Genomic DNA, 19,064 nt, shown 5'->3' on the forward strand with positions numbered 1-19,064 from the left:
ATATATTCTGCTATGGTCCCAGTTTTATTGATGGAGGAAACGGATCACAGGGAGGTTAAAAAACGTGCTCAAGATCACCCAGCCAGGAGGCAGTAGGGCATTTGGATCTAGCAGGGCTGCCCACAAGCATTCTGAGCAGGAGTCACCCATTCACCATCGCCCTTACTCACCCTGGCCTTGCGTGTCAAGCCCGAATTTAAATAAATTCCAATCTCTAGCATCAGAAATTTTTAACACCTGATGGCAAAAAGAGTATTCGAAGACTCTCCTTTTGGGATTTAATATTAAAATAAAATAAAACAATAAGCCCAATTCTCAGATTTTTGGGCAGATATAAGAAGAACAAACAAATCAGGGGTGGACTGAAACAGGTTTTCCCTATCTCAATCTGGCACAGCCTTTTCAAAGGGCAAAAGAAGAAAAAGAAAAGTAAGAGCCTTTATGTGTCCTTGCTTTTTTGAGATGATCTTTTTAATTCCTGGCTTTAGGGAAGTAGGAAGAAGGAAGATAAAGACAGAACAGCTCTGGAAGCAGTTCCTGTGGGAAGAACAGGACTGAGCACCACTTGAGCATAGCAGGCCTGCTGGCACTGCTGCGCAGCAGTGTGGGAGAATCCTCTTTCGAAGGACATGGGAATGCTTTTCAGCATCCTGGGATAAAAGACTTGAGAAGAAAGGCACCTCTCAATGAATGGTGCTCAAAATGGGCTGCAAAATAGGGGAAACAGGCCCTCTCAATGAAAAGCTGAAAAAGTGCCTTTTTGTTGGTTCCCTCACTGTGAAGTGCGGCTCCCCCTTCCTCCCTGACCCCAGCTCATCTCACTGGGTTCAGAGAAAAGGCTTCTTGTTGTAATCCCATCTGCCTGCTGCTCACCCACATTCTTTTATCTCTGCCCAGGCCCTGGCGGTTGGGCTGGAGTTTCAGCTGCCAGAAATGTTGGATTTTACATCGAATATTCCCAAGATGGGGATCTGAGAAATGTCAGTTTACATCAAAATTGCCTTCTCTAATGAATAGCCAGAGTGCCTTTTCCCCCCAGGAAGGTCAGGAAATAATTCTCTTTTCAAAATCCTGCCAATGCAAACTCCAATCTACATTGAGTTGATCTGACTTAAAGGGATAGGGACCACTTACTTTGGTTTTACACTATAAATAAATAAATAAATAAATAAAGGAAAAAGATTTGACTTTAAAGGTAAATGAATGATGAAAAATTAGCAATATTAACTTATTAAGAGTGCTTGGTGCAACAGCAAAGATTGTAGTATAACAAACTAAGAACTGGATTGGTGGTTATGTGTAGCAAGAATATTTTGTGGGGGAGTAAAAAAATAGTCAATAGATAATCCCTTCTCATGTGGTTTGCAGCTAACAAGATAATGGGTATGGGGATGGATGTAAAGGATAAAGCAGAGAGTGAAGAACCTAAGAGAAATTTCACCGATCTTTAGAAAGGTCTGAAACAAAGGGTGCAAAACACTCTTTGAGGTAGCAGATTGGGCCTATAGGTTGAAAAGGACAGAAGAAATGGGGAGAAAGTCTGATTTTCTGACTGCAGGAAATCTCAACTCAAAATGATACTTTCAAGCACTGCTACAGTTATCCCAAAGATAACATTGGATTCTTGCCGACTTGCAGAGGACAGTTAAAGCCACGGATGGGCCGTGGGGCTGTGTAGGGTAAGCTCAAGTATCAGACTTTTCTGCCCTCCCGCCATTAGGATCAATGATGGATCCCTGTGGTCCCAAATGCATGCCTGATGGCGGACACCTGGAATAGGGTGTAGGCATATGTAGATGGGATTCACCTGGGCTAAGACTGGGCTTATAAGGGTGGCGTCACGGAGACGCCAGCAGAAGCCGAGAATGAAGTAGAACGAATGGAAGAGAGAGAACCACAAGAAGAAAAGAGCAAAAGGGAAGCAGAGACCACCAGAGAATATCGGAAAGCCCAGACAGAGTGAAGATTTGCTGGGGGCTGGGAGGCCTGCCAGCCTCCCGGCCCCCCAGTGTCCCTGCCTGCCGTGTACCTGGTAATCCCAATAAAAGCCTGCAAAAGCCACTGAGGGCTCCAGGACTCCTCCTTTACCCTGTCTGCTCGGGTCATAGAGATCCTTGCACTGTGACCATTCCTGCTTTTACAGGCTATCTGTGTGGAACACTGCTGGCTCATCAGCGCCAGGTCTGAAGGCCCAGTCAGGCTTCTGAAGGCATTAAAGGAGCCTGCCTGCCCTCTGCTAGGGTTTTCTTTCGTTGGGTGGAATTTTTCTAGGGGTGGGAGTGGGCAGTGGCAAGTTAGAGAGAAGAGGGAAGGTGGGGCTGGGGAGAGAAGGAGGTAGAGGGTGTGAAGTAAACAATGAAACCATTGAGCCTAGGGTGGGGTGGGGGTCATCGGAACTGCAACCTTAGGGTGATAGGCTTGGAGTTTAGTGCAAAGATTTTCTTAGGACATGGGCCCCCAAGCTCTTTCCCCACACAGTTGTGGGGAACAAGGAAATATCTCCAAGTCAGCTTATTTTCCCTTTCATCACCATCTATAAGTCCCTGAAACTCTTGAGGTTTGTCTAAAATAAAAATGGAAACCTAAAACTCCAGCTAAGTCGTGCAAGGGATTGCCCATTGTCCTCAGGATAAGGTGTGGCCTCACTGTGTCTTAAAGGTAAATTTACCTTTAAAGTCAAATCTTTTTCCTTTATTTATTTATTTTTAGTGTAAAACCAAAGTAAGTGGTCCCTATACCTTAAGTCAGATCAACTCAATGTAGATTGGAGTTTGCATTGGCAGGATTTTGCAAAGAGAATTATTTCCTGTTTAAATGATCATCCAAAAAAAAGCATGTTTCTGAAAGTGAAAGTGAGTGCAGTGAAAATGATGCCAGGGTGACAGACACGCAGAGGTTGTCCCAGCAAATCAATACCTGCTGTCACTACCCACAAGGCCCTGTACCTGCTTCTCATCTCCCTCCTCCCTTGCGCTCTACTCACATGTGCCTTGTCCCACTCTGCTCTTCAAGCTTCTCACCTGCCTTGTGTCTGTTCCTCTCTCCTCACAGTCCTGCTCCGTCCAGGGAGGCTCTGTGGGGACCCCGTGGCCACACCGGGTCCCTTGTTTTATGGTCCCTTGTTTATCAGCAACCCATAATATATATGCCCCATAATGAATAAAAATGGGTGAACAAATGGGGCTGTCATAAGAAAATAGCATGCTAGATAGTTTTAGTAACAGAAATTAATGTTCTCACTGTTCTGGAGAGTGGAGGGTTGAGATCAGGTACTAACATGATCAGGTTCTTCCTTGCAGACAGCTGCCTTCTCTTTGTCATCACAGTGACAGAAAAAGAGGGCAATTGAGTTCTCTGATCTTTTTTTTTATAAGGGGGCTAACCCTATCATGGGGGCTTCATGCTCAACACCTCATCTAAACCTTCCAAAGCCCCATCTCCAATAACCTCACATTGGGGGGTAGAGCTTCAACATAAAAATTTTGAGAGGTGTATTATTTAGTCCATAGCAACTTTTCATTCCCGACATAAACTACATGGGGAACAAATCTTCTTACTGATAAGTTGCAGCATAAATTGTTCATTAAATCATCCCAAAGTTACTTCTTAAAAGCATTTTAAAATAATTTATTTTGAAATACTTTGAAATAATTATAGATTCATTGGAATTTGCAAAACTAACAGAAGCCCTGTGTAACCTCCCCTTAATTTTCTCCAATGACATTGTACCTATAGTATCAAAACCAGGATTTGGTATTGGTACAATCTACCACCCTTATTCAGATTTCACCAGTTTTACATATACTTTATATCTGTGGTGTGTGTGTAGCTCTATGAAATTATATATGTAGATTTATGGAACCACTACCATATTTAAGTCACAAGTGTGTTCCCATGTTCCCCTGTGCTACCTTTTTCTATTAGGATACAATCCAGCTCTTCACACCCCAATCCTGTCTGAAAGGTCTGTGAACACCAATTTGTTTCCCACCTCTATAATTTTGTCATTTTTTTTAAATAATAAATTTTATTTTTATATTTCCCATCTGTTTGAAATTCAACAGATGCAACCTAAAGAAACCCTACCCAAGGTACTGAATGCAGTTAGTGCCATCTCCAAAGGCCCTTGCCATCTGCTCCCTATCCTTCAGACAGAGTTAACTGGGAGCAGCAGGGTGCCAATGCAGAGACCACTGCGTGCCTCAGTGGCCATTTCTGGATGACAAGAAAAAACTTTCACTCCTCACCAGTTAGTATAGCAATATTTCAACATTTAAAAAATTTTTATTTGTGGGCCTCCCCCGTGGCGCAGAGATTGAGTGCTGGGTTGCGAGGCTGCCCTCAGCCTCTGCAGCACCAGGTTCGATCCCCGGCTGCTGGCGAGGGTCCTACATAGCACGCAGACCTCTCCTGCTGCCCACTGCTCCCCTCAGCAGTGTATTTCATGGGTCTGTCTGTTCTGTTCCCCGCTCTGACTCTGGTGAATCCCCTCACTCTCCCACGCTTCTGACTGTACCCAGTGCTTGTATAAATAAATAAATAAATAAATAAATAAATCTTTAAAAAAAATTTTATTTGTGCTGGTATGTGCGTATTTAAAATCAGCTCTGCATATAACTTTCTTTCCTTTTAACACAGTATCATTTTTCAATGGCCTATTCATTATCCTCTAATCTCCTTGAATTCAGGGGCCTTTTTGCACTTGTTATAGCACCAGCACCTGCTCTGGGTCAGCACACGTGGGCACTGAATGCACTTTTACTGAATTTGTAAGTTGGAATCTGCATTGGACAGCATTTGTGGATGACTTTTTGAATCTAAATTGATTTCTCAAAAGAAGAGCATATTCCTTCCTGCCTAAAAGGTGCTTTCCCCTCAAATTCCACTGGACATATGTGTTTTTCCTTTTTAGATCAAGAAAGTGGGAAAGTGCCAGCAGCTGTTCGCCTAAATGGCCTCTTTATGGTGTTCACAGTGTTTCCTGCCCTCCTGACTAGTTTGCAATAAGCACTGGACATTGCATAAACTGAAAGTGAGAGATCAACAGCTGGGGTCCCGAAGCTGTTGGGGACAGCTAATCTTCTGCTCCCCTACCAGATGAACACATTGAGTTTGACCTTCCATATATTTTAATGCATGTCAGAAAGAAGTGTTCCAACAAGTTGGAAGCAGCTAGTTTAGTGTTTCCACCCCTTATTTTAAATTTCCAAGAAGGCCATGGATCTGAAAGAGAACCACTTCTCATGGCACTAGGCTTTCCAAAAATTCTGGAAGTTCTTGATCTGCACTTCTATTCTATTGAGTTGTCTATTCCGGAAATCTTCACTCGCTTACAAGGCTGGATAAGGCTAACCTCTTATACATCCTGCCCCCTAAGTTTACCTCTCAGGGCACTTATTACATTGCACTGGAACTGACCATTTTCTGGTCATCATCCACATCAGATTGTAAACCCAGGGGAGACAAGGACCATTTATGTCTTCTTTCCTACATTGTCACCAGCACCTGGCTTAATACCTGATCCAGGGGAGGCCCTGTATGTATATGTTAGATGAACGACTGGGCAGGAAGAACCTTAACCAGTTTTATGAGAGTCAAAATGTCAGTGGGCTTTTGGTACCCATGTGTTCTGGTTCTTATTGCAAGGATGACCGAAGATTGTCATTCTATAAGTCAGCATTTCTCAACAATGAGTGTGTATCAGAATCCCCTGAGGAACTGTTAAACTGCAGATTGATTCCAGAATTTCTGATTCAGCCTCTCAGGGGCAGACCTCCAGAGCTGCATTTCTAACACATTTCTAGGTAATGCTGTATTGCTGCCCTGTGACCACAGTTTGAAAACCACTGTGATATTAAACAGGGAAATTGTGCTGTAATTGCATTTTTTTAAACAGTTTGATTTGCATTACAGGATGTTAAAAGAGGGCAGCATTTCTGTTTATGATGCAAAATTACCAATATTAACTTATTAGTGATTTCAAGAACTTAGAAGTTTAGACCTTTGAACAAAAGAGATGGGTCTTTTATCAATGTGCATTCCATTTTTGAAAGGTGTGTGTGAGAGAGAGCAAGGATTTTAGAGCCAGACACTCCTGACTTTGAATCCCTTCTCTGTTGAATGGCACTGAGACCTTGGGCAAGTTACTCTCTTAGGGTCTTAGATTCTTCATCTATAAAATGGGGATAGTAAAAGACTCTTTAGAGTTGCTAGAAGACACAGTAAGCAAATAAACAAGTACCACTTCCTAGCCAAAGGTTAATTGGGTTATGAGACTAAACAATGTGTATTTGTACAGCAAGAGGTATAGTGTTTTCTGAAGTTGCTCAGCCTCTGAGCTTTAGGTTTGAAAATTTTATCCAAAAATTTATTTCAATTTATTTGGTTACTGAGCTTAGGCATTAGAGATTTGGAGAGAAATATTTGTACAAGTACAATGATGTTTTACAAAGTAGATATTCAATAAATGATAGATATGAGAGAAAAGTTGAATATAAGAAAATAATGTATGAATCAGAAGGTAGTAAATAGGAAGGAATGCCATTAACCTGTTTAAGTTATTTGAGGACCTGGTGTTAGCAAGTTGTGAAGGGAAGTGGAGATGATGGTTAACATGGAAAATATTAATCTATGACATGGTTACTACAAAATTTGTTCCTATGCAGCCCCTTCCTTGCTTGGCATCTCTTTTGCTCCTTATCTCAGAGTCTTAGCTGAACCCCCTCTATTACTGTCCATCCTAGCAAACAAGTGAGCATGATGAAAATATTTGAAAGTGGGCATAAAATCTTTTTAACCCTCCCCCGTCATGAGCATAAAATCTTACACGTGCACAGGACTTAATATAGTTGATGAAAAGAGAATGCTTCATATTATTTTGAAACAGGGATGAATCTTCAAAGAGAAAAGCCAGAAGGATGATGGTATAAGACCTTCAAAAGATAATTTTTTAACTATCAAGGAATTGTGAGAAACCCTGGGAAAAGTGACGAAGTCCTCATTCTGCATCATAGATTCTCTTTTTTGAGAAAACTACTGCAAACAGGAAGGGTTGATATTGTATTATGTTAGCAGACATTTTGACAAAAATATTATATTAAACCACTCATATAATTCTTGCTTGTTCTAAGAATTAGTATAAATTACAATTATAACCCAAATCAAGATTGGCAAACTAAAGCTTAAGGGCCAAATCTGGCCTTCCACTGGACTGTAAATACATCTCTATTGGAACACAGCTATTGTTTACTCATTGCCTATGGCTGCTTACATACTACAGTGACAGAGTTGAGTAGTTGCAGCAGAAATCCCCTTGCTGGAAAAGCCAAAAATATTTACTATCGGACTCTTTACAGAAAAAAAATATACTGACTTGGGAATAAATAAACTTATTTTAAAAAGTTTATTAAAAATAAACCTATTAAAAATAAGTTTCTCTTTTTAGTTCTAATAATTTTTCCATCTTTACTTATATTGGCATGTTGATTTTTAAGTGGACTTATTTTAGGTGATGCTCACCCTTCTTCCCCTCCCTGAGTTATCCCTAGCTGATGAGGACTCCCTGTAATTCAGGACAAAGCATTACTGTTCAAGATAAGTTACCGGTGGTTCCCAAGTTAAGAGAACAAGGAATCAGACTGTTTTGCATCCTGGGCCACTATTTCTTAGCTGTGCGTGGGGGTTTCCTCTTAGTATCTCTGGGTCTCAGGTTCCTTCTCTGTCATGTGGGGATAATAGCACTAAGCTTGGGGGGGGGGGTATGCCCAGTTAATGAACTTAAACCAAGACAGTGAAAATCAGGGTCTTTTCCCTGTTGCTGGAGCAAAATATGTACACAGGCTGGTGTTGTTTTGAGCTCTATTTGCCTCATTTCCATTTGGTTTGGGGCAGTTTACACAGCCTGCATCCTGAGTTCTACATTCCTCTGGAATTCCGTAAGTTGTTTGTTGTAAGTCCTGCTCTAATGCCATGGTTTGGAAAGCCCTCACAGGAGTGGAGGTAAGGCCTTTACCGAACCAACCAGTCTGGTCTGTGGAAAGAAAGGGATGAGTTCGGGGTTTTCTTCACATTTAAAGGTATTTGTGGATGTCATAAACATCTACAGCAGCAGTAGCAGTGAGAAAATTCTTCCACTCCAGCCTGGGAGATGCAGCCAACATAGCTTACATGTAAATATTCCCAGATGCTCCCATTACAAGAGGCGGCATTTTGTTATCAGGAAGAGTGGACAAACATGACAGGGACATAGCAGTGATTGTAACGAGAGTGGTGATCAGCAGGCCAGGGGAGAGCAAGATGATTTCCTGACTAGATCATGGGTGAGGAACAGTATTATCTTGATTCCTACAGACCTCGTCCTAACCTAGCAGGAACATTCCCCGTTAAGGTTCCCCAATAGGTAACTTTGAAATTGGCCCCCGCTGATCTCACCTTCTTGTATTCATGCTTTTATGTGATTCCCCCAGTATACGCTGGACCTAGTGACTTCTGCCCAACAGAAACTGCAAAGGTGATGGAATGTTACTTCTGTGATTAGATTACAAATGTTTATTTTGCTAGCAGACTCTATGGCCATCTTAGCTGGCTGATTTTTAAAAAAAGATTTATTTTATTTATTAATGCATGCAGGAACTGAGGTGCAGGCCCAAGGTGCAAGAGATGAGAGGATTCACCAGAGACAGGGTGGGGAGCAGAATAGGCAGAAAAACACTGAAATACACTGAATACTACTGAAATACACTGCTGAGGGGAGCAGCAGGCGAGACAGGAGGGTCTACCATGCAATGTGTGTTAGCTCCCTGGCTGGGGATTGAACTCAGGCCCCAGTGGTGATAGCATGATAGCACTGAGACTAACCCCTACCCCACCAGGGAGACCCCTTAGCCTGTTCATTTTCAGGAAACAAGTTGCCATGTACAAGAGGCCCACATGCCAAGGAGCTAAGGCCCAACACCCCTCAGTGAATGGAATCCTGCCAACAACCATGGCGGTGAGTGTGGAAATAGATGCTTCCCTTATTGAACCTTGAGATGAATCTCCAACTCTGACTTGATTCTGGCTGGTGAGTGGCCCTGAAGTAGAGGACCCAACTGGGGCATGTTCAGTTGACACACAAAGTGTGAATTAATGAATGTGGCTTGTTTTGGGCAACCACAATGCAGAGTGATCACAGCAGTAGGTAATACAAATAAATTTCTTCCTTAAAGTTAAAAAATAAATAAAGGTACATTACGTCTGGGGGTTCACTGTTAGACTGGCACGTATTTGGTTTTCTGTTTGTTTTTTTTTTTTTTCCCATCTAACATTGTGCCAGTATTAGATGGTGTGAATGGTCTGACATCCACCCTCCTGACAGATCCCTCTGCCTCTGAGCATGCCTCTGAAACTTCCCCTCCCCTCTTTAAAAACCTTTATTGACTTCCATTGACTTAAGGAAAGAAGTTCAACTTTTCAGTTTGGTATTCAAGGCTCACTTTGATATTTATCCTCTACCAGCTGCTGAAATGATCTTCCTAAAACACCAATTAGCATATGTCACTCTTGTGCTTAAAAGCCTTTATTGGAATCCCACCAAGCAGATAAATCTGTGCCCCACAGCATGGCGATCAAATATTGCTACTATATGGCTTCCCATATCTTTCTGCTTTACACTTAATATTTCAACAAAACACGAACAGCTTTTCCTATAAACTCAGTGCACATGTTGAACCACCCCCCAACCCTCTCGTTCCTTCCACTTTAAAAATACACAGATTCCACTTCCCTCCACTGCATTTTCCTTCGTCTATAAATCCCCCTTTCTAGAGAATTCTTAAAGATTCAGATTAGCTCATTATGAAAGAAAGAGGAAAAATAAAGACATTTTCACAAGAAATCAATGACATTGATTGTCTCTAGGAAGCGTAATGGGTAGACCTAAGAATAGAGGTTGGGAAGAGAGTTTTCATTTTAAATCCTTTTGTATAATTGCAATTTTAAAAAATACCAACATATTTACTTATTCAAACACAAAATGATTATAATGAAGAAAAAAAGTTAATTTTTTGACTCATCCTCCCTAGGAAGCCTTCCCTGACTCTCATACGAGCTGATAACATGATGATTTGTTTATGTATCTGTCGACACAGCTGAGGTCCTGGAGATCAGGGATGAGCCCTGTATTCACCTCTCTTTCCTGTCCTCCACTGTCCAGTGCAAAGCCGGCTACTCCGTAGGTACTCACAACATCTGAAGAATGAAAAAGCTATACTTTGTCACTTATACCTGCCCTCGCTCCCAGCAGAACTGAACTCGTCACTGCCTTCCCCGTGGGCTCTGAACTTTCCTGCCTGGGAGTCTTCAGCCCTACAGTTCCCTCACCTGGATCTCTTTCCTTCCATCACCTCATTGTTGAAGTCTCTTGACCTTTCAAGACTCAGCTCAGCTCTCAACTCAAGAAGTTATTTTCTTCTCTGATTTCCCACAGCACTCCTGGGGATTTTAATTACTTTCTCCTTTAGATCAGGGATTGGCAGATGACAGTCAAACCTGGTCACTGCCTGCTTGTGTAAATGAAGATGCCCATTCTTTTACATACTATCTCTGCCTGCTTTCTTTTTTATAATGGCAGACTGGAGAAGTCCCAACAGAGACCCTAATGGCCCTTGAAGCCAAACTTACTATCTGGCCCTTTGTAGAAATAACTTGTTGGCATCTCATTTATGTCATCATAATGTCTAGTGATCATTTTGTTCATTAGGAAACAATGTCTTGGATCTAGCCCAACTCATGTCCCTGGTAAAAAAGCCCTCTTACCTGTCCTCGGAACCTTTAAAGTACTATCGCATGGAGCAGCTTCCTAAGCCTGGGGCCCTTTGAACACCTCAATGTCTCTGGTTGGAATTTGCTGACCCTTTCGGCTGAACTCAGCTCCCCCCGGCTGGTCTCTGGTTCTTCCAGTCACATCCCAATCTCCCTGCTTAGAGAGGTTTCCTCTGACTCCCTAATCTAGTTAGGTACAAGTGCCAGTTTAAGTTACAAGAGAAATGGCACATACTGCAAACTGTAATTATTTTTATTTATTTGTTGAATTGTCTCTCTCTCCTACTAGCTCCTTGAGGGCAGGGATATATCTATCTACTTTCCCACTGTACTTGCAGTGTCTTGCATGCATTGGTCATTTAGTGGGTAGAGACCATAGGAAATACTATCTACTGATTGGCCAACCAGACGAACGAGTAAATACATCTTGTCTCCATCAGGCTGACTACCCGAGTGTCTAATAGGCACTCAAAACTATTTGTTGAATTCATGGCTAATGTAAGAGAGGACATTTAATCATGATAATACTGATAAATGAAAGTTACTCATTGCATGGCTCTCTCGACCCTTTAATATCAGTTCATAGAAAAAATTAGCTTCCTTCAGCCTCATTTAAATTATTCAGGATAAAGGAAAGGAAGCAGGCTCTCTGGGGACATGCTAGAATATCCTTCTTGCATTTTGTGTGTGTGTGTGTGTGTGTGTGAAATAGATGCATCAGCTGGAGGTCAAGCTGCTGTCCATAGACTGGGGAACTAGAGGACTGGAATAGTTCTATGGTCCTCTTTGTAAATACCCTGCCACTGGACTGCAAAACCCACTTTTCCTCAAAACTGGCAGAGCAGAAGTTGGAGCACTTACTTAATACGCTTTTAAATTCAACAATTAAATGTAATATGCAATTAACAATTTAATAGTTCTGTTATAGAACTGAGGCAACACTGCAAACAATTTAAATGTAAAGAAAACATAAATAAGAAAAAAAATAGCCCTAATCTCACCATCATGTGTTTTAGATTTTCCTCTTTCCCTCCTACCCTTCCTCCTTCTGTTCTCTCCTCTCTGCCTTCTTTCTTTCAACACATTAGAGATCTAGTTAGCATTTGCTCTGAACATTATCTCATAATATTAAATATGTTTTAATAACATTTATAAGAATTGAATGCTATTCCAGTGAATTTACTCCAATCCCTTGTATCAGTTGTTCTCTATTTATTGCTATAGTTAGCTAATCTATAATTCTACAATGAACACGTTTGGTAACTTTGCATATACTTTAACTAGATTTATCGATTATTTACAGATTTATATATTATTTGTAGATTAACTAGATTTTATTGGTTAACAGGGTACAGATTTTAAAACATTGTTTAGTGGTAATTGCATATTAATTTATGGGGATACTATAGATCCATGGTGCTAAACCCATTCATACCCACACTACCACACCCTCACCATGGACTTTCACCATATTGTTACATTATTATCACATAATACTTTCATTATCAATTAGAAAGGATCAAGTAAAAGATGTTTGTCATTTATATCTCTTTTTCTATAAATTTATTTTCCTTATCCATGGATTTCTTTGGGAGTTTAAATATTTTAAAATTCGATTAAACTTAAATAATTATTGATATCATCTATATGCTTGATTATACCCTCAATGAAAAGCAATATTTCAAGCATAATATATAGAGTAGTTTACTGTAAACAATCAGGCTGGAACAAACTGCTGATATGAAAATAAAGATGTTGTACATTTATAGCTCACTTATCCTGAGTGGATTTACTGATCCATTTTAAGTCTTTGGAATGTTAAGTACCTGGATAGAAACAAAAGAATGAATCTGAGAAGGCTACACTTTGATTGGAAGGTCAAAGACACACTCCAAAGCAACCATCCTCAAGACACAGATATGGCAGGACAAAATATGACAGTTACCTGGCAGGACTGGGGGACCTGCCCCACCCCTAACAACTCAGATGATCTTGTTGGTGAGGTCCAGGAATCTGCATGTTAACAAGGATCCTGTTATACAGGAATCTCTATGAACTTTCCTCTTTTCTCTGACTCTAGTTTGCTTTCTTCACTATCTAGTGGGACCGTTAGGGTGTGTATAACTTGAGGGAGTGGCCTTCATTCAAACACAATCACGCAAGAGGGGGACTTTCCCAGGACATATTTTTCCTCTTTGCCATGAACACTTGACTATAATCAGAGAAGAGTCACATGTCCTAGGAACCTAGCGAGGTATAATAACTACAATATCCAGAGGATGATCTTTCATTTGAGAATCTATGAAGATGGCCTGAACTCCTTTCTCCCAATGGGCAAGGCTAGACTTTGACTTGGAGGATTAAGCAACACTGTGCTTGGGGTAGGGGTTGGATGGGGAAAAGTGACTGGTACTCCTAGAGAAAGGTGGAGACACACCCTGGGTAGGAAGCAAAAAGTTTGCCATTGAAAATACGAGGCAAAGGTCCACAGATATTCTCTAATACATACAGAGGGAAAGTTTTATTTTAGCACTGTGCAAACGTTCTTGTGGTTCCTAAAAGTTTGTGAAAAATTATTTATTCCTCACATTTTTGAGAGCTAAAGTATTTCATATTTCATAAGTAGTTGTGTACTTTCTAACAAACTATACATGTTTTATACTCTAGAATGAAAAGTTTTATTTTTTAAAATTCATCCCAAAGTTAAATAGCATAAGGATTTGACACACTGTTCCTCTTGTTTCCATTCAACTTCTTGCATAGAATTTCTATAACGTAATTTTTTAAAGCTTGAAAGACCTTTTATCACTCACTTTGTCACTCCTGTAGCAAAATTTTGTAGAGTTAAAATTAAATGCTTTAAAATTTTCTGTGAATTCAACGCTCTAATCACTAAATAATTTTGTATTATCAGTACAGTTATTTTAACTTGGATTTAGTTGCTCAAAGTAACATATACTTTAAATTTTGCTTAATAATTATGAAATACAATTTTATTGGAATTGTATTGATATAATCTTAAAGCTCTGAATGAGAATTTTTCTTTCTAACTCCTGAATATATCTTATTGTCTGGAGGAGATAGGCTCCAGCATCGATTTTATTTCTTTTTTTCCTTTCATCATAACTGTAAGGGCTGAAAAACATTGTTCACATAAGTAGATGGGAGTGGAAAACATTTTGTTATAGCAACATCACTCAATTCTTTAAACTCTTCTAAGTTATTTGCCAAAAATCATATAGTGATCTCTCATCAAAACTTATTTTTAATGATCTACCAACTGACAACTCTATCAGATCCTTCCTCCACTTTGTTGAAAGCAAAGAATTGAAAAGGATTTGTAACCCAATCATTAGCATCATTCACTTTCTCAACACTAACAGCTACATTTGAATGACTCTTTTGTTTGATGTGCTGGATTGTTTTACCCTGGGGGAATGCACCACAGGAAGATTCAGATGAGTGAGAGGTAGGCCTTTCTTTAGTAAAAGAGGGGAAAAGCAGCTGTGAAAGGGAGAAAAGGCAGAGGGGACCTGCTGAGGCCTATGGCACATGGCAGGCCAGGCCTTCACTCTGTGGGTCCCACAGGAGGTGTTCCCTGGAGTTTTAGTTTGAGGCCCAGGAAAGAGAACATCTTGGCACAGAAGCATTTTAGAGGCATTTAGAGAAGAGTTGACAATTTGAAAATTATTTCTTTAAAACTATTCATGCCAAAATTGTTCTTGAAAATCAGGACAACTCTCAAGAGCACTAAGTAACAGATTCAGGTAAGAGCCCTCAGTGGAGGCCATAACCAGTGTGAGAAGTGTGATGAGAAACAGAACAGTTGCAGAGTTTCAAAGTTTCTCCCCACAAAACATGCATTCATTACTCACTTATTGCTAATTATAAAATGCATATAATTTTAAATGCAGAAATTGGCAGGTACTATTTATGAGCAAACATTAGGAAGCACCAAGAAAAAACACAGCACCATTTCTCTAATATTTCTGCCTAAAAAGCATGGCCTGAATTGAATTCTAGGGAAACATTTAAATCAATCCAAACTGAGGGATGTTATGTAAAATAATTGGTCAGTTAAAAATTCCCAGTGATGAAATGTGAGGGAATATTGAGGATCTGTCCCAGATGTGAGGAAGCAAAAGAGATTTTATGTGGTAGCTAAACGCAGCATGTGGTCATGTGATGGGGGATGGGTCTGATACAAAGGACAATGTTGAGATAATTGGGGAAATATGGAAGAGGTCTTTGAATTAGAAGACATTGTTTTGTAGCTATACTATGACTATGTAGGTGAGGGTCCTTGGTTTTAGGAAATATACAATAATTATTAATGGCCAATGAGGTCTCATCTTTGCAAGATACTTTAAATTGCTCAGAGAAACGAATATAAATAGACATACTGAGAGAGTGATAAAAGAAATACGAGTGATTTGGATGAAGAGTATGCAGGAACTCATTGTCCTATTATTGATCTTTTCTGAAAATTTGAAATGATTTTAAAATAACATATTTAAAAATCTTATTTTCTTGGGGGTTTGTGATCCCCCAGTTTGAAGATTTTTTTTTTTTTTTTTCCCAAAGCTGCTCCATGGGTAGCAAATAGCCTTGGAATCCAAAGTCAGTGTGGACAAACACAAAAGGATTTGTTAAGAATGAGAAGGTCCTGGGTCTCCCCTGGTGGTGCAGCGGTTTAGCTCTGGGCTGTGAAGTTGCCTGCAGCCTCTGCAGCGCTGGTTCGATCCCTGGCCGACCGTGAGGGTCCCACATGGCGCGACAGACCTCTCCTTCCACGCTCGCTGCTCCCCTCAGCAGTGTACTTTGTCTGTCTGCCTGTTCTGTGCCCTGCTCTGGCTCTGATGAATTCTCTCACCCTCCTGCGCTTCTGACTGTACCCAGTGCTTGTATAAATAAATAAATAAATCTTAAAAAAAAAAAAAAAAGAATGAGAAGGTCCTCATTATGCAATAGGTATAATGTCTGCAGAGATATATGATTCTCAAAGGAGGAGGTACTGAGAAATTTACTTGCAGATAGATAGCCAGGCTTTTGTGTTTAGGAGATAGAGTAAGTGAAGAAAGGCCAAGGAATACTGCCATAGATATGAGCAGGACACCCCTACATCTGAGACAGACAAAAGATAGAGACATTAGGATAAGGCAGGGTGTCTGAGGTCCATTTCTAGTATTTTTTATTGAGTAAAAATGATAACTCTTGCCTAATATAGCCAAAGGAATAATCTCTGTCCTAATCAGGGTTGTTTTCTGCTAGTGTGTATCCACCTATATATGACTTGGTCTGATATGGGCTCTTGCATGCTGGGTTGTGCATTTCTTAACTTCTGGTTCTTATTGTGAAATACTTATCTTTAAGTCTTTATCATTGATTTCTGCTATAGGCTTCACTTCCTTCCCATTAACTTGACAAATGGTGACTATTGTGTCATGTTATAGTTCTCTTTCCAAATTCTGCCCCTTGTTTCTGTCCAGATGCTCCACCTTTAACATTTTCCCTACAGCAAATACTGGTATGGTGAAATCATTCCAAGTTTAAATAAGAAAAAGCAAATTGATTTTACCTTGCCACTGATTGGCAATAGAACTCTTGGAGTCCTCTGTTAGGTAGGATTTCGCACCCCTCTCTAGGTTTGGCGGGAGAGAGTACATGATTAGTATGGTGTGCTAATCATGGTCTTGGAAAGAATGATGATGATATGCTTGGTATGTAGGATAAGCCTCCAAAGGTGCCCCTTCAGGTGCTGCTCCCTTTGAGTGTGGGTGGGATCTGACATAGTGACTTGTTGGAATCAATAGACTACCTCAAAGTGATAGGATATCACGTCTGTGATTACGTTACAAAAGATTGTGACTTCCACTTTGCAGGCAAATGTTCTTTTTTCCCCTCTCTCCTTTCTCCTCTTACAGCTGCTCTCTTTGTCCCTCCCTCCTTCCCTCTGGCACCATCCCTCCCCCATCCTGCTTTTTGATGCTAACTGCCATATTGCAGAGGCTCCAGTAACAAGGAACTAAGGCTGGCACCCAGGTAACAGCAAAGAAGACTCTCAGTCCAGCCGTCCTTGAAGAATGGAATCCTAACTTTGGAAGAGACCCCAGCCCTGGTTCACACCTGGATTGCATGAAGCCATGTCAAAGCCCAGAAGTAGAGGGCTCAGCTAAGCATGCTGGATTACTGACTACCAGAAACTATGCAATAATAAATGTGTATTATTTTAAGCTGGTAAGCTTTGAGTTAATTTATTTTGTAGTAACAGATAACTAACTTACCACGCATTTGCCACCCTTAGTGTAATCATTTTACTAGGGGTAATACCATGCACTTGGTGAGAAGAAACTATAGCTAAATTTAAAGAAGGCAATACATTAACTAGCAAGATCAGTCACAGCAATCCAGCATCCATTTAGTGGACAAAGAAACAACTCTAGAGAACTCAGCCAAGTTCGAATTTAGCTCTTTGACACTCAGTTGAATGTAGTTCACAATAGTCTATACTTTTTGTCCTTTAGAACACACTGTGATTCCTTGTTTAAATATCTCTTTTGCACTGAAACATATGTTTAATAAGGACAAGGATTCTGTCTCATTCATTGTTACATTTCCCACAAATGCCATACTTCCTGCTATGTATTAGGCTTTCATAAGTATTTATTGAATGAATAAATGTTCATATTTTAAATATTGCCACATGTTTTAGAAAAGCAAGCATCATAAGTGATTATAATAAAGGCTTTTGAAAAAAATATGTGAATGGAGCAAATCTTAGTAGCTGGTCAATTCATTCATTTAGGGCATCTAATTTCCTGATAATGTCAGTTAAATGGGACATTACTGTAACAAGTACCATTAATTATTCAATGCTAACACGGTGTTCAAGGTCACATGAAATCTTGTGGAAAAAATCACTTGCTCATTGTTAGCATAACCTTCATCACTGCTGTATAGAGCTTATTTCTTTCCAGTGTGTTCAGCAGGGATGCTAGCCATTAAATTCACTCATGGAAAGAAAATAAGGTAGTTTCATTTACCTGATTGTATGTTTCTCTGCTGTGAAGAATTCCCTTAATTTCTAAGTGATCTATAAAGAGAAAGAAGGAGGGAAGTTTTGGTAAGACAAAGGAAGAGTAAATGAAAAAGAAACCTGCAAAGAAAGCATCACTAAGTGTCTGAGATTAACACCTCAGTTGCCAAGTTAACCAACACAAAATTCAGAATGTGCATTAAGAAGATGACTTCAGCACTTAACTGGAAAAATGGCAAATGATGCTGTCTTTATTCATGGAGAACCACAAATGGCATTCAGATTTCTTCTCCTGTTGCTCTGTATTGAAAAGGAGTCTGAGAGTTGGTTGAGGAACACTATGATTGATTAATGATGACACAGTCTAGAGTAGACATATTAATCACTGTATTTATGACTTACAGACTTGTCTAATATAATACAGTTAGTCAATTTCAGGGTAAACCGTGAAATCCAATTATGATTTATTTTTCTTATTTCAGTACTATGACCAAACATGTTGCTAAATTCAAGGAACTTTTAAAAAAGTCTCTACTTTTCTAGCCTAGACTTGGTTTATACATACTTTCAGCAGGTTATTTCAGCTTAGGGAAGGATTTCAAACTCTGCAATGTTATCAGGTTTCCCATGAGTGAAAAACAAAGCCCATAAAAAAATGAATCATTTTTCAAAGGTGACAGAATCCTCTGATGCCTCTGGCTTACGTGTTTGCATTTCACCATAAAGCAATAACTATATGTCCACTGGTGATTTTCTTTAATCTTAAGATAAATAAAACCTGTTAGAGCAAAAACTTGGAGTAAGGTGGTCAAAGGGTAAATAGTATTGCCATGCTTTGTTCTTACATTTTACATGTTTCCTCAGGGCATCTAGGTCTTCACAAACCTAAATTAGTGAACCAAGTCTTCAAAAATGTATATTAAAAGACAAAATGAACTGATCATCAAACTTGTATAGATTGCATAAAGGCAGGAAACCCTTTCTCCTCACAATATTGTGAAAAGTGAAGTGACCTGACATCCTGACATCTAACATTTTTATGCTCATAAATTGGATAATCTAGAGAAATGGATAAAATTTGGATGCATATGGCCTCTTGAGACTTAATCAGGAAGAAGTGGAAATTCTGAACAAATTAATTACAAGCAGGGAAATTGAAATAGTAATCAAAAGTATCCCATGAAACAAAGAGCCAGGATCAGATTGTTTCACTAGTGAGTTCTACCTA

General features: G+C 39.8%; 1 protein-coding gene across 1 annotated transcript in view; it reads right to left on the minus strand.

The window, feature by feature from the left end:
• LRIG1 (leucine rich repeats and immunoglobulin like domains 1) overlaps window positions 1-17,870 on the minus strand; it is a 212,749-nt gene extending 194,879 nt beyond the window's left edge. The window contains exon 1 of the mRNA XM_054695390.1: window positions 17,844-17,870. The gene's annotated coding sequence lies outside the window, so the exon portion shown is untranslated. The remainder of the gene's footprint in view (window positions 1-17,843) is intronic.
• Between the last annotated feature and the right edge of the window lie 1,194 nt (window positions 17,871-19,064).

This window comes from Talpa occidentalis, unplaced genomic scaffold, assembly GCF_014898055.3.
Source record: "Talpa occidentalis isolate TD23 unplaced genomic scaffold, MPIMG_talOcc4v2.1 talOcc4.10, whole genome shotgun sequence".
Classification (NCBI taxonomy): Eukaryota; Metazoa; Chordata; class Mammalia; order Eulipotyphla; family Talpidae; genus Talpa; species Talpa occidentalis.